The sequence below is a fragment of the Aquarana catesbeiana genome, linkage group LG04 (assembly GCF_042186555.1).
Source record: "Aquarana catesbeiana isolate 2022-GZ linkage group LG04, ASM4218655v1, whole genome shotgun sequence".
Classification (NCBI taxonomy): domain Eukaryota; kingdom Metazoa; phylum Chordata; class Amphibia; order Anura; family Ranidae; genus Aquarana; species Aquarana catesbeiana.
This window is the reverse complement of record NC_133327.1, coordinates 10,139,694-10,153,102: the sequence shown is the minus strand read 5'-3', so window position 1 is coordinate 10,153,102 and position 13,409 is coordinate 10,139,694.

The window sequence follows — 13,409 nt, the reverse complement described above, 5'->3', positions numbered from 1 at the left end:
TCCTTATCCTTCCTGCTGGTGGAGATCATCAATCCCTATCCTTATCCTTCCTGCTGGAGGAGATCATCAATCCCTATTCTTATCCTTCCTGCTGGAGGAGATCATCAATCCCTATCCTTATCCTTCCTGCTGGAGGAGATCATCAATCCCTATCCTTATCCTTCCTGCAGGAGGAGGAGATCATCAATCCCTATCCTTATCCTTCCTGCTGGTGGAGATCATCAATCCCTATCCTTTTCCTTCCTGCTGGAGGAGATCATCAATCCCTATCCTTATCCTTCCTGCAGGAGGAGGAGATCATCAATCCCTATCCTTTTCCTTCCTGCTGGAGGAGATCATCAATCCCTATCCTTATCCTTCCTGCAGGAGGAGATCATCAATCCCTATCCTTATCCTTCCTGCTGGAGGAGGAGATCATCAATCCCTATCTTTATCCTTCCTGCTGGAGGAGGGCGTCATCATCCCTATCCATAGCAGGGGAGGATCATCAATCCCTATCCTTATCCTTCCTGCTGGAGGAGGGTGTCATCATCCCTATCCATATCAGGAGAGGATCATCAATCCCTATCCTTATCCTTCCTGGTGGAGGAGATCATCAATTCCTATCCTTATCCTTCCTGCAGGAGGAGATCATCAATCCCTATCCTTATCCTTCCTGCTGGAGGAGGAGATCATCAATCCCTATCCTTATCCTTCCTGCTGGAGGAGATCATCAATCCCTATCCTTATCCTTCCTGGTGGAGGAGATCATCAATTCCTATCCTTATCCTTCCTGCAGGAGGAGATCATCAATCCCTATCCTTATCCTTCCTGCTGGAGGAGGAGATCATCAATCCCTATCCTTATCCTTCCTGCTGGAGGAGATCATCAATCCCTATCCTTATCCTTCCTGCTGGAGGAGGAGATCATCAATCCCTATCCTTATCCTTCCTGCTGGAGGAGGGCGTCATCATCCCTATCCATAGCAGGGGAGGATCATCAATCCCTATCCTTATCCTTCCTGCTGGAGGAGATCATCAATCCCTATCCTTATCCTTCCTGCTGGAGGAGGAGATCATCAATCCCTATCCTTATCCTTCCTGCTGGAGGAGGGCATCATCATCTCTATCCATATCAGGGAAGGATCATCAATAACTATCCTTAGCCTTCTTGCAGGAGGGGATAATCATCCCTATCCTTATCCTTCCTGGAGGAGGATGGGGGTCATCATCCCTATCCTTACTGCAGAAGAAGGGGGGTTGGAAACAGGAATCTCCATCCTTATCCTTATTTTTCCAGCATGGGGAGGAGAAGGAAGGGAAGATTCCCACCCTTATCCTTCCTAGAAGAGAGGGCTGGCAGGAAGGATCCCCCTCACCTGTCAGATACATTGTATCATATCGTGTAATGTCACCTCCCCCAAACTCCTCCCCCCTCACCTGTCAGATACATTGTATCGTATTGTGAATTGTAACCTCCCCCAGACTCCTCCCCCAGACTCCTCCCCCTCACTGTCAGATACATTGTATCATATCGTGTAATGTCACCTCCCCCAGACTCCTCCCCCCTCACCTGTCAGATACATTGTATTGTATTGTGAATTGTAACCTCCCCCAGACTCCTCACCTGTCAGATACATTGTATCATATCATGTAATGTCACCCCCCCCCAGACTCCTCCCCCCTCACCTGTCAGGTACATAATACCTGAACCTCAGGTGACTCCTCAGGTACATAGTGATCATTCTTTTCTAGGAAATCCAGGCAAACAGACAATCGCTCTACCTGTGCTGTGTGGACAGATCCGGATCATTCTGGTTATTCTGTATACTCACTAATAAATAAAAAATACTTAAAGCCGACCTCCGGCCTTGCCTTCAGTCTTGCACAGTTGTACCGGCTCCTCTCCAGGACTGAAATGGCTTTCTCTAATTTCACCGCACACTGTGAGCTTCTCACAAGGGGCTCTATTCACAGAAACAGGTTGCAGGAGTGAAAGTCAATTCACAAAAAGAAAAAAAAAATGCACGTGGTAAATAAGCAGTGTTCCCAAAATGTGGAACGGGCAGCCGCCAGGATCCTTCACAACCAGTAAACAACAAAGAGCGGTCGCCACGTCCTTAACAACCGATGAGTCATCCGCTGTCAGCGGGCTTCCCCACCAAATGGTAGCAATGAAAAATTAAGAAAAAAAAACCAAAACGTTGAGAGGTCCCCTTCCCAAATCCATACCAGACCCTTATCCAAGCATGCAGCCCGTTGGTCAGGAAAGGGGAGGGACAAGCAAGCGCCCCCGTCCAAATCATACCAGGCCACATGCCCTCAACTTGGGGGGGGGGGTTTAGGCAGGGGGAGCTCTGCCTTCTTGGCACCACTCCCTTGTGACATCACAGACCCAAGATGCCCCGGGCTGTGACATCACCAGGTGGCAGTGCCCCTTAGTTATTTAAGAACTGTCAGAAATGTTGAGGGCATGTGGCCTGGTATGGTTAGTGGTGGGGGGGCGATCGCCCTCCCTTTCCTGTCCTGTCGGGCTGCATGCTTGGATAAGGGTCTGATAAAGGATTGGGGGGGGGGGCACGGCATTTTCATTCTTTACGTTTTAATAAAGGCATAGTCAAAAACAATCTTTTGTGTTTGTTTACTTTTTGACACTTTTTGTTGAATGGGTAGGGGTACAATGTACACAATACCTATTCACATAGAGGGGGGCCAGGATCTGGGGGCCCCATTGCTAAATGGGGCTTACAGCCTCTGATAAGCCCCCCCCCCCCCACCTGCAGACCCTGACATCCAATGGCAAGGGTTGTCAGGAAGTGGCCCTTGTCCCCATCAGCATGGGAACAAGGTGCTTTGGGGGCGGGGGGGGGGGCCAAAGCACCCTCCCAGTGTTGAGGGCATGTGGCCTGGTATGAAATAAAAATATTGCTGGTTGCGCTACCCCAATACCTTAAAGTTAGATACACCACTTTTTACATCATATATATACGCAAACAATAATTATATTCCAGCATAGTATCAATATATACATCCAAAAATGTCAAGCTTATAATATCCAATTATTATTATTATTATTATTATACAATGTGCTATGTGCCAATGTATGCAAAAATTTCGTTGGAAACTGTCCTTAGTGAATATATTATTCTTGTGCTTTTAAATTTATCATCCGTGATTCCTAGTGACAAGTTCACTACTTCAGTGACAACCTCACCACCACATGGATTGGCCACTCACCGAATGCCGGTATAAAGGCATTGGTTCATTTAGAAGGGATAACCACTCCACCTGCAACCTGACCCCAGTATATTATGGGCATAAAGTATCCATTCTCATAGAGAAATCCTCATAGAAAAACAAACAGCAATCATTGCGCAATATCTCAATGCTGTTTAAAAAGAGATTATACACTCACATTTTGTTGGTGCCCGTAAGCTGGCACCAAGCTCTTCCAGCAACAGCTGGAGGTCTGCTAATTGCATATCCCTGCACTATATTATATACTCTGCACTGACTGCACTGTACAGTGGAACCTTGGCTTACGAGTAACGCAGTTAACAAGCGTTTTGAAAGATGCGCAACTTTTTTTTTTTTAAATCCTGACTCGATTTGCGAGTGTTGTCTCACAAAACGAGCAGGATTCAGGCCAGTGGGGTGTGCAGTACTGCATTTGGCCAGAGGTGCGGGGGGGGGGGGGGGCGCCGGTGACACTCGGAACAGTTTGGAGCCGTTCGGAAATACTCAGAATCACTCGGATATACTCAGAAACACTCAGAAATACTCTGTTCCCGAGTGTTTCCGAGTCTTTCCAAGGGTTTCCGAGTTCAGCCGAGCTGCCCCTGAGTATTTCCCAGGCTCTCCGGCGCCCCCTGACCTCTGGCCACATGCGGTATTGCATGCAATAGAAGTCAATGCGGAACGAATTATCTTCGTTTCCATGGACTTCTATGGGGAAACTCGCTTTGATATGCGAGTGCTTTGGATTACAAGTATTCTCCTGGAACGGATTATGCTCATAATCCAAGTTTCCACTGTACACACACACACATATATATATATATATATATACTAGACTAGACTAGACTGCCTGCACTGTATATATATATATATATATATATATATATATATATATATATATATATATATATTAATACATTGCCTGCACTGTATATATATTCTACACTGACTGCACTGTGTATATATATATATATATATATATATATACACACACACACACACTAGACCGCCTGCACGCCACTAACTAACCTGCCTAATCTAGCTCAAGTTCTCCTCTCTACGTTATCACACTACACACGGCCGCCGTGTAAGCAGCATTATATAGTGTGGGGCGTGGACTTAGCCCCCTGACCCATGATTGGCCAAAGGCACCCTGCCTTTGGCCAATCATGGCTCTCACAGCAGATCGTGCCGTGACTGGCCAAAGCATGCAGGTCAGGTGCATGCTTTGGCCAATCAGCAGCCATCAGTGCATTATGGGGCGCTCGAATTTGCTGCAAATGCCCCATAAGTTTGTTTGTTCTGCGAACAAATAAACACCTATGTTCGACCCGAACAACGGGACCATCCCTACAAAGTAACATTGCTTATAAACATTGATCAGACTGGAGATAGAGAGATACAAAGTAACATTGTTTATAAACATTGATCAGACGGGAGATAGAGAGATACAAAGTAACATTGTTTATAAACATTGATCAGACAGAGATAGAGAGATACAAAGTAACATTGTTTATAAACATTGATCAGACGGGAGATAGAGAGATACAAAGTAACACTGTTTATAAACATTGACCAGACAAAGTTTTAGCAATAAATAAACAAAGCCTTATTTCATTAGTAAATAACTTTATAATTCTTTGCACCAGAATCAAAGTTTTAGTGAGACAAATGATAGAATAATGTAATGTAATGTATAATTGTATAATTGTATGTGGCATTCTCATATTTTTTTTTAAACTAACTTTGGTCAAAGTAGAAAAAAATGTGTTATTCTTTTATAGTTTTTTATTCTTTAACAATTTTTTGTCTATGGATTGCATACATTTTTTTTTTTGCAAACCCAAAACAAAGCCTTGTCTCCACCCCCCCCCCTCCCCCCCCAAAAAAAAGAAAATATATTAAACTTGTTTTCTTGAGAAACAACAAATGTATTGGTGAATAAATGGGTCCATAGCAGAAATGTAACAATTGCTCAGCTCCATAGGGGATGTACAGAGGGGGGAGAGAGGTGAAGGGGTTAATTATGTAGGAATAGTCAATAATGTAACAAGTGGCTCTGGTTGCATCAGGCATGGGTGACACCACGGGAAGGGCAGGCCCCCGAATCTTACTCTTCATTGGGCGCCAGGGATTAATGCATTAGAGCCAGTCTATTGCACCCGGTCAGTGCTGAATACACAGTGAGGGGGATGGAGGGGTCCTGAGCTCTGACAAAGACACAATGGGGAGGGGGGAGGGGGGGGGGGGCGATTTACTAAAAATTAGGCATGTAAAATCTGGTGCAGCTGTGCATAGAAACCAATCAGCTTTCAGGTTTTATTGCCAAAGCTTAATTGAACAAGCTGAAGTTAGAAGCCGATTGGCTACCATGCACAGCTGCACCGGGTTCACAGTGCTCCAGTTTAAGTGAATCTCCTCTGATGTGGTACATACATTTTTTTAAACATTTAACAATGAAATATGTAAATATTTTAAGGGCAAGGTTTTACTACAAAAGGATAATTAACTAGTTCAGATCCGCGATGTAGCCGTCATTCGGACCTACTTTGCTGGGATTACGTCTATTCACGTCCTCCCGTGCCCGCGCGGCCTGTGCGCGCCCTGCAGGGCCCACACGGCGCGCTCTGTGATCAGCGAGTCCATGAGACTCACTGGATCACAGATCGGAGAAAGGGTTCGATCCCGACCCCTTACCACGTGATCAGCTGTCAGCCAATGACAGACAGCTGATCATGTGATGTAAACAGAGTCGGTAATCGGTTATTTTTTCTCCTCGCGTTGGCAGCGTGATAGGGACATCGGTCCCGATCAAGGAGATTGCCAAAAGCTCATCTGTGCCCACCTGTGCCACCTGCCAGTGCCACCTACCAGTGCCCGCCAGCGCCGCCTACCAGTGCCCACAGTGCCACCTATCAGTGCCCACAGTGCCACATATCAGTGCCCACAATCAGTGCCTCATCAACAGTGCTGCCCACCAGTATCACCTACCAGTGCCCATCAGTGCCACCTATCAGTGGCACCCATCAGTGCCACCTATCAGTGCCATCTATTAGTGGTACCTATCAGTGCCCATCAGTGCCACCCATCAGTGCCACCTATCAGTGCCATCTATCAGTTGTACCTATCAGTGCCTATCAGTGCCACCCATCAGTGCCACCCATCAGGGTCCATCAGTGCCATCTTATCAGTGGCCATCAGTGCTGCCTTATCTGTGCCCATCAGTGCCGCCTTATCTGTGCCTATCAGTGCAGCCTATAAGTGCCCACAGTGCCACCTACCAGTGCCCGCCAGCGCCGCCTACCAGTGCCCACAGTGCCACCTATCAGTGCCCACAGTGCCACCTATCAGTGCCCACAGTGCCACATATCAGTGCCCACAATCAGTGCCTCATCAACAGTGCTGCCCACCAGTATCACCTACCAGTGCCCATCAGTGCCACCTATCAGTGGCACCCATCAGTGCCACCTATCAGTGCCATCTATTAGTGGTACCTATCAGTGCCCATCAGTGCCACCCATCAGTGCCACCTATCAGTGCCATCTATCAGTGGTACCTATCAGTGCCTATCAGTGCCACCCATCAGTGCCACCCATCAGGGTCCATCAGTGCCATCTTATCAGTGGCCATCAGTGCTGCCTTATCTGTGCCCATCAGTGCCGCCTTATCTGTGCCTATCAGTGCAGCCTATAAGTGCCCACAGTGCCACCTACCAGTGCCCACCAGTGCCACCTCGTCAGCGCATATCAATGAAGAAGAAAAATTACCTGTTTGCAAAATTTTATAACAAACTATGAAACATGATTTTTTTTTATACAAACTTTTCCATCTTTTTTTGTTTAGCAAAAAATAAAAATCCCAGCTGTGATTAAATACCACCAAAAGAAAGCTCTATTTATGTGGAAAAAATGACAAAAATTTTATTTGAGTACAGTGTAGCGCGACCGCGCAATTGTCATTCAAAGTGCGTCAGCGCTGAAAGCTGAAAATTGGTCTTGGCAGGAGGGGGGTTTACGTGCCAAGTAAGCAAGTGGTTAATAGCAACAATAATGGCTGTTTGTAATTTTTTTTGTGTGTATCCTCACAACAGGAAGTGAGTAAAAATATCTTCCAAAAGAAGGAAATCCCATTTATCAGAACTAGTGTCCCCATTGTAAGATTTCCCCTCTGTTCCTCTTTTGGTGACAGCTATAAAACTCTGAAAACGGCATCACTTTCTGTACCGGGGAATGTGGATGTCCCCAGCAACACCAAAGAGTATTAAAGAGTTGCTGCCAAGGGCAAAGCCCATAATGATTGTGTTACTCGTTGATAAAGCAGAACAAACAAGCAGCCAAACATATAGAGAAAAAAAAAGTCAGTGACCACAGTAGATGGTAACACTCATGGAAGTTGTCACTAGTCGTAGTAGCGTTGTAATGTACAACAGCACACCACACTGCACATACACTCACGGGCCACTTTATTAGGTACACCTGTTCAATTGCTTGGTAACACAAATTGCTAATCAGCCAATCACATGGCAGCAACTCAATCCATTTAGGCATCTAGACGTGGTGAAGATGACTTGAGGTTTAAACCGAGCATCAGAATGGGGAAGAAATGAGATTTAAGTGACTTTGAACGTGGCATGGTTGTTGGTGACAGACGGGCTGGTCTGAGGATTTCAAAAACTGCTGATCTACTGGGATTTTCACACACAACCATCTCTCGGGTTTACAGAGAATGGTCCGAAAAAGAGAAAATATCCAGTGGGTGGCAGTTGTGTGGAGGAAAATGCCTCGTTGATGTCAGAGGTCAGAGGAGAATGGCCAGACTGGTTTGAGATGATAGAAAGGCAACAGTAACTCCAATAACCCAATAATGACCATGTTCATCCCTTTATGACTACAGTGTCCCCATCTTCTGATGGCTCCTTCTAGCAGGATAATGCACCATGTCACAAAGCTCCAATCATCTCACCACTGGACAATGAGGTCCCTGTACTCCAATGGCCTCCACACTCACCACATCTCATCCAAAAGAACGAGAGATTCCCATCATGGATGTGCAGCTGACAATTCTGCAGCAACTGCGAAATGCTATCATGTCTCTATGGACCAAAATCTCTGAGAGGGTTAGAGATAGAGGGAGGTGAGAGAGAGGGGGGGTTCAGAGAGAAGGGTCAGACGGGGTCACAGAGAGGGGGGTGAGAGAGAGGGGTCAGACGGGAGGGTCACAGAGAGGGGGTGAGGGAGAGGGGTCAGAGAGGGGGGTCAGAGAGGGGGTGAGAGAGAATAGTCAGAGGGGTGAGAGAGAGAGGGGTCAAAGAGAGGGGGATGAGAGAGAGAGAAAGAGGGGTGAGAGAGAGAGACCCCTAGCCCTGTCTGCAGTGCCTCCTGTGCTCCCCTGTCAGTGGGTAGGTGTGTGTGATGTCCAGTACCTTCCATAGGACTTTCATGCTGGTCAGCGCCCATCCTCCTTCTGGATGAGGTGCTGTGATCTTTCCAGGGGATCCATTTTTATACGGGCGGGTAGCAGTCCCCGTCTGCCTCCCGTTGGTTCTTGGTGGCCCCCGATCCATCTGTCCTCCAGCCGCTGTCAGAGCTGGAAGTGGAGAGGAGGGCAGATAGCAGTCCCTGGCTGCATGCTCTTCCCACTGGTCCTCAGGGTCCCCCCGATCCGTCTGTCCCCTGGGCCGCTGACAGAGCTGGGTGTGGAGAGGAGATCGGAGGAATCCAGGCTCTGGGTGGTGGCGATGAGTCAGGTATACTGTGCCTGCTGCTCCTCACCTCTCCGGTGGTCAGGAAGCTCTTCTCCCTCCCGGGTTCCTGTTTTACCCTGCTCTAACCGCCACCAGTCCAGGGCTCCCAATGACAAGGGGCTCAAGGGGCAGCTGCTTTGGGCCCCTCAACAATAACTGGGCCCAAAGCAGCTGCCCCTTTTGCCCCACATTAAAGACGGCCCTGACCACCCACCCACATTAGTTGTACTGCGCATAGGGGTTAGCTGCAGGCCAGGCAACGTACTGGTATGTTGCAGCCTCTCCGCCGGGTTTGGGTCAGCCTGTGCTTTGGTTGAACACAGCACGAGTTTGGCAGCTGATTTTGGCTCAAGTCAGCTGATCGGCTGTGGCCAGTCACACACAGAGCTCTGTGTACAGGGAACAGCGATCTGCATGTGCACAGAAAAGCCCCTTTCACAGAGAGCGGATCTCTCCGGAGATCCCCGCTGAGCAGGCGGATGACAGGTCTGTATACAGTCTGCACATTCAGAGCCGACACAGACACAGTCCTCTCCCTATGGGGGGGCTGGATGTAAACGGACCACCTGTCTGTTTACACCCGACTGCCATCCAATATGATCTACTAGACGGAATCCCCATTCGTCTGTTTTGGGTGGACGGGATCGGATTGGATGTAAGCGGGTGTAAATAGACACATGTCCATTTACATCCACCGCTCCATAGAGAAGAATGGAGGTTACGATCGGATCCACCTGAAAAACTGAAAGGCAGACCCAATTGGAACGTTCGTGTGAAAGGGCCCTAAGGAGACATCCTGGAGATTGGGCTGTGGATATCCACAGGGCCATCCATACAATAATGCAGCACCACAGCCATGAGTTCCAGCTGTTGAAGGACAGAAGGAACCAAAATGATGGAACCCAGGTCCCTGGACATATGCTTGGCTCAGATACCTAGGGTTTGGCATATGGACATAGCTCCTTCAATAGCAGATCCTGCATAGGCAAAAGGCTTTGGAAAGAGCTTCCAGCCTTTTATTCTCTGGATCCCATGGGCAGGTGACAGGTCCTCTTTATGAAGACATCAGAGTCCATTTAGACCAGCCTTTCTCAACCTTTTCAACACAGAAGTACCCTTGAAATAGTTCTCCAGTCTCGGGGAACCCCTGCTAAAAATTTGAAATCTACAACTCATGATACATTAGTGTGATGGTCAGTGGGAAGAATGGTCCTTACACTTGTGGTCATTGGGAAGAATTACCTCCTTACAGATAGCTAAAAAGATCATTGGTGTCGGTGGGAACTTATCCGAGAGGCAGAAATGGCCCAATGCTGAAGGAACCCCTAGCAACCTCTGGAGGAACCCTGGTTGAGAATCACTGATTTAGACCCCCTAATGTCTCTCTTGCCCTCCACTGCAGCTAATCACACACAGATCATGCTTGGTTAGATGCCTCCCCAGCTACAGTAAGGTTCAAGAGTCACAGAGGAGATCAGGGAATGGATATTCCCGACCTCCTCCAACTCTCCGTCCTTAAACCATGGGTTTGCTTCTGTCAGAACAGACTGATTGGCAATTGCTGGTCTGGCATAATAAATGACATGAATGATGAGAGGAAATGAAGGATTTTGCAATGTTATATAGCATATAGCATTGCAAAATCCTTCCTTTCCTCTCATCATTCATGTCATTTATCATATACAGTAGTATGCTGCCACGCCCATCTTGGTACACCTTGCACTCAACCTCAGTAAGCAGCAGCGGACATCTTGTTACACCCAGCCTGAGCTATATGGGCTGGGTGTAACAAGATGTCAGCTACTGGCTTATTGCGGCCGAGAGCAGGGTGTACCAAGATGGGCGTCGGGATGTTTCACCTCCGAGGGAGACACGGAAGGTCACTTCCTTTACCGAACGTGACAGCTCCGGTCTCCGATTTCTACGGAATATGCAGCTGCCACCCTGCAGCGGCCAGCTTACCCCTAGTTCCACTGCTGCCAGCCTAGTTGACTCGCTCTCCGCTCCGCCCGCTGACTTCCGGTTCCGCTGCACTCCCAGGTATCAGATTAAGCATCGGACGAGGAAAAGTACTCGCACAAATGCTCGGTATCGGTCCCAATACTAGTATCGGGACAACCCTAGTGCTTGAATAGCTGAAATTTCCCTTGTTAGTTTTGATTGCGTAGGGAGGGGTTAAATCTGACCTCCGAACAACATACAACATACAACATACAACACAATCTCCTGCGCTTGGGGGACAATAAATATGTGGTGCGACCAGCCCTTTGGATTTGTATGGAACATCATTGGTCTTGCTGCCCTCCTCAGAACAATGGGTATCCTTGGAACCAAAGCATAGAGAGAAGAAAGGAGGGCGCACCGACCTTGTGCATTACCAAAAGGTGAAATGTATTTAAAAAATGGAACAGTAATAATCATACTCACATACAGACGTGACAAAAGGGCTTGAAAACACAACAGCTAGTTGAATTGTTTCTCTAAACTCAGCAACCTGGACTGGACATTACGGAGGAACAGACAGTATCGCAAAAAAACGGCTTACGGGTTTCGAGAGAGGACCCTCCTCCTCAGAGCCAAACCGATGAATGACTGGCCTCCTCTAGTCTTCTCTATATATACACACATGAATGCATCTAAGTATACGCCTACAAGGTTTTAGCACGCCCATCACAGTGGGCTCCACCCACCATGCGGACAAAGAAGAGGTTTATTCCAGCATATAGTATCTCATATCTACCCTTTTGTTGCAGCAGAAGTGCTCCCCACCCCCGGACAAGACGTGACAGCCCCACACCACATGCAGGGAGCTATACAAATGCAAAATATGAAATACAAAATATCAAATGCAAAATCCTGCCACCACCAGATACTCTGATGTAAGGGGACTCTCTGATGGGGACACACTGATGTGAAGGGAGCTGCTGGTGGGGACTCTCTGATGGGGACACACTGATGTGAAGGGAGCTGCTGATTGGGACTCTCTGATGTAAGGGGGACGCTGTTGGGGACACTCAAAATTAAAGTGGGCCGGTCACGATGAAGTCCAGGGCCAAATTTTTGTCCCAGTCCAGCCCTGCAGCCTCCCATTGCTCTAACCACTGGGAATCGTACCAAAAAATAAATACACAGGTGGTATCTTACACCCTACCGTCTCTCCAAATTCTTCCCAGGACATCCCTCTACCTGTTGGAGGTCTTGTGGAAGTGCTGGTACTATAGCACACATCCTATGGTTTTGCAGATCCTTAACCTCATTTTGGAAACAAATATTTGCAATAATCTCCACCATATCTCAGGTTACAACAGTCCCTAACTCCTCACTAGCATTACTACACCTTGGAATAGAAACATCCCCCCCCCAGGTCACGAGTAGTGCTAGTGCATCTACTACTCGCAGCAAAACTGATCACCAAACTCTGGAAAACTTCAGATTCCCCGTCCATTGCCAATACAATTGCAGATTTGAATCTTCAATGTGAAATGGAGAAACTAGTTGCTAGAAAAAAATCTAAGTATGGAAAAGTTTTTGTACAATTGGCCAGCCTGGCTCGCACATCCAAAGTGTTCTGTAACCACCTAATGTTCTCATTGTATCACGACTTTCTCCCCTTTTTTACATCTCCTCTTTACTCCCCTATCCACCCCCCCATACTAAGATGTAGAATGTTGCCTACCTAGCTGGTGCCCCCTCACCCCTAATCCTCCCTCTCCCTTCTGGAGTTAATATGTTTTAAATATTATACATGATTCACCGTTGTCTAGTCCAATTTCTAAGACTGTTTTTGCATTGCTTAACCCTACTTCCTCGGCTTTGATCTCGATCGCTCCAGTCGGAACATCTGACATGTTGTACCAAATGTATCTCTTGTTCACTTTGTTGAAAATATTAATAAAGAAATATTGGATTTAAAAGATTAAGGTGCGTGTTATACGCCGATAAATACGGTATTTAACATTTTGCATTTAATATTTTGCAGTTGCATTTTGCTCCCTGCATGTGGTGTGGGGCTGTCACGTCTTGTCCGGGGGTGGGGAGCCCTTCTGCTGCAACAAAAGGGTAGATATGAGATACTATATGCTGGAATAAACCTCTGCTTTGTCCGCATGGTGGGTGGAGCCCACTGTGATGGGCGTGCTAAAACCTTGTAGGCGTATACTTAGATGCATTCATGTGTGTGTATATATAGAGAAGACTAGAGGAGGCCAGTCATTCATCGCTTTGGCTCTGAGGAAGAGGGTCCTCCCTCGAAACGCGTAAGCCATGCATTCATGTGTGTATATTTAGAGAAAACTAGAGGAGGCCAGTCATTCATCGCTTTGGCTCTGAGGAAGAGGGTCCTCCCTCGAAACGCGTAAGCCATGCATCCATGTGTGTATATATAGAGAAGACTAGAGGAGGCCAGTCATTCATCGCTTTGGCTCTGAGGAAGAGGGTCCTCCCTCGAAACG